The sequence below is a fragment of the Ornithodoros turicata genome, unplaced genomic scaffold (genome assembly GCF_037126465.1).
Source record: "Ornithodoros turicata isolate Travis unplaced genomic scaffold, ASM3712646v1 ctg00000746.1, whole genome shotgun sequence".
NCBI classification, from domain to species: Eukaryota; Metazoa; Arthropoda; class Arachnida; order Ixodida; family Argasidae; genus Ornithodoros; species Ornithodoros turicata.
In genome coordinates, this window is record NW_026999400.1 from 657,244 (window position 1) to 660,488 (window position 3,245).

The following is a 3,245-nucleotide window of genomic DNA, read 5'->3' on the forward strand; positions in this document are numbered from 1 at the left end:
ACCACCGACATCACTCCTCAGTCCCAAGGTGTTAACCGTACCGTGCCGAGGAGATGTAGGGCGAAGGGTAGAAGCCTTGAACGTTGGCGGTCGGGGTTGGTTCAAGCCCTGGCCGACGGGTTTTCTGAAAACTGGCGCCTTCCCACATGTATAGGTATGAAGTGTGGGTGCCCTTGTCGAATGCCTAGTTACCAAACCTGTATGGTTAAACATTTCTCTTCTCCTACGATGGGGGGCGACAATCGTCCCCGGACCGAAGTCTCCAATCGTAATAAACATTTTTCTTATCCAAATACATAGTTTTGTCTTCTACTACTTCCAGAAGAAGAAGAAATATTCTTCCCTGTCAAAACACATCACAGAAATTAAACTCCGATCTGGCGACCTTTTTATCAATTGTAGATCAGAGTTAGACTGCCAAAAGATTCTGAACGCCAGGAAAATGCTTGGTATCCCGATATCCACGTCCTTGTATAAGAACTTGAATACATGTCGTGAGGTGGTAGGTGTCGGTGAGTTGATCGACGTCCCAGTGGAAGAGAACCTTGCAAACCGAAAAGAACAGGAAGTAATTGATTTCTGGAAACTCAAGTTACGAAAAAACAATGAACATCTAACGACCAGAAATGTAGTCCCTACCTTCAACATTCCTTTGCTGCCCGATAAATTGAAAACTGGATATCTGTCTGCAGAGGTCCATCCGTATATATCTCTAACCTTGTTTCTTGCTTCAAGTGCAACCGTTGCGGATACGATGCTGGTGCCTGCCGAGGGTCGCCCTGTTGTGCTTGTTGTGGCCAGCAGGACCATCATACTGAAGAGTGTAGAGGGCTTGATTGTTGTGTCAACTGCACCAGTGATCACCCCTCTACTCAAGATGTGGCCCAAAGTGAAAATCGGAAAAGTAGATTTTTCGCATCAAGGTTACTGAAAACATCAGCTACCCTTAAGCAAGAAAACAGAATTGTCATTCGACGAGCGGGGACCAAAAGCTAGCAACTTTGCCCACCCCTGTGAGTCCGGCAACGGCGAGCCCTTTCATCATCACCACCACCAAAGCTGGCGATTCGTTGCAAAAAAAAATGCATTTCTACATCAGGAGATAATGTACGAAAATAATGTTTATTTCTTACTACAAATAAAAAACAAATAAAATGAACGTCTCGTTTATATTTGATCCACCCTCGTAACATAGTAGGAAGAGAAAGAAGGAAGGAGAGTAGAGAAGAGAATACAGGAAGAGGAAGAGGTAGCAATACACAACGCAGAATAAACCGTAGTTCACAACACTCGATGAATATTGTATCAACGTAGCAAGAACAAACGTCAATGTAGAAATAACATTATAAAATTATACGTTATTCTGTACGTGTCTTCGAGCGAACATTTTTTACGTAGAATCTACGTTGCCTGCTATTCTACGGAGCTATCGTGGAATTTGCAATGTGATTTCAACGCTGATTCTACATTTCGTGGTTCATATGGGTGTTTTTGAACTGCTTAGGTTTAATGAAGGATGCCAAACCTCGCATGCGCACCCAGCAGTGATATGTGGACGAAAGAAGAAGAAGAAATCGTTGCTGAAGTGTGTGCTGGGTCTCGAAGATATCCCCACGTTCGCGTTCTATGTAAACACATAACTCCTACACCACTTCTACAAAATCTTTCGCTGATGTTCTTCAATGCTGCGTTACTGAATATCGCTGGGAGTTCCGGTGCATTTTAGGGTAAGCTACAATAATATGTTTTCTCCCATGCCTGCAGAAGCACTCCGTGCATGTGAATATTCTTGATGTCTGAAGCGTTGGCAAGCATTTCAGCTAAATGACGATGCGTAAACAACTATTGTTTTATGGCCATTGTTACCACGAAGGTCATTTGTGTCAAAGATGTGCTGTATAAGGGGACCGCGTACGCGGATCTGTCCGTATAGTCATTGAAGTTACCGTGCTTTCTTCATTCTTGTACAGTTCAGTACCGTCGAAACTTCACTAAATCCAAGTCTCGTCAAATTAATTTTTAACCTACCCAAAAGTCAGGTTTAATCGAAATTTCGGAGCTCTTCGATATCGGCGATGTCGTGCAGAGATGATGTGCGCTCCTTCCCTTTCAGCACTAATTTATTTACGCATCCTACATTAAGCTCACTGTTTTTCTTCTCTTCTTCAGTATATATTGATAGAATTTCGCCTGTAGACGCCCGGAAGCATTCGTGACAGGAGAATATCTTGGACAGGTAAGAATAGACCTCTCCTTGTTTGTAAACAAATAAAGTCATAGTGTTCGACAGCGCAGCGGGTTTAGTAGAGTTGAACTATATGCTCGAAGCATATGGACGAACAAGGTCGCGCCCGAAAGCCACGGTCTTGAGGGGATTACGATGGCCCCTGAAAGGGACGCGACTTTCGGGTGTACTTTTCTTTCAATAGGAGGCAGCGAACAAGTGGCCATTCGTGTAACTCAGCCCTCCCCTTCAGATTTGTTTCGGTTTCATTCTGTCTATACCAACGTCATGATGACGTTTCTCGGGTAGAGGTTAAAGCATGGTTCACACTAGTGCGTTCTGCTGCGTGCGGGCGCCTGTGTGCGTACGCGTGCATTGTAAGCAATCCATTCCACTGTTCACATATCTGCGTCCGAATGCGTGCGTCACCAAACCGTAAGCCAATGTGCGCCGAGCGGGATTTCCACTCCGGTGGCCGGCCATGTTGAAAACAGTCCCGCAGAGAGAAGCCTACAGCGCACGCTCGGAAGGCGGCCTCGCGATTCGTTCTCCGCTTGCGGGCTGCTGCGTGCGTCGGAAAATGTTGAGCTCGGGCGAACTCCTTGCGCTCTGCTGCGGGAGGTCGCGCACGTATCTGTTGCCACGGTAACCAGCGCCCGCACGCATCCGCACGCAGTGGAACGCACTAGTGTGAACCATACTTTATTCAGGCGTTGCAACGCGGGTGCGTTGTACAACGGCATAAGAAAGTAAGGCTGTTCCCTGAGGCGACCTCTGAGTTCTCAGCGCGTCATCGTTGAAAGTCACCAACACCGGGCTGAAACTTCATTTTAGCGATTATTTATTTGTTCAGCACTTGCAGGCTGCCTGTCAGCTCGTGAATTGCGGAGTAATCTCTTACAGCTGAGTAACACCATACTGGATCCAGCAAATGCACGAAGGCACCCGAAAACACCATCTGCCGCCCGCAAGACCCACAAGACATGTGCCTGTCGACAAAGGAAAAACAAACCAAAACACC

The 3,245-nt window shown here is 46.3% G+C and overlaps 1 long non-coding RNA gene across 1 annotated transcript; it reads left to right on the plus strand.

Annotated features, from left to right (window-relative positions):
* Positions 1-1,491: 1,491 nt before the first annotated feature.
* LOC135374767 (uncharacterized) lies at positions 1,492-3,213 on the plus strand. The gene is made up of 3 exons (XR_010417113.1): positions 1,492-1,727; positions 2,170-2,236; positions 3,128-3,213. It is a non-coding gene; the product is annotated as an uncharacterized LOC135374767 (long non-coding RNA).
* Positions 3,214-3,245: the final 32 nt, after the last annotated feature.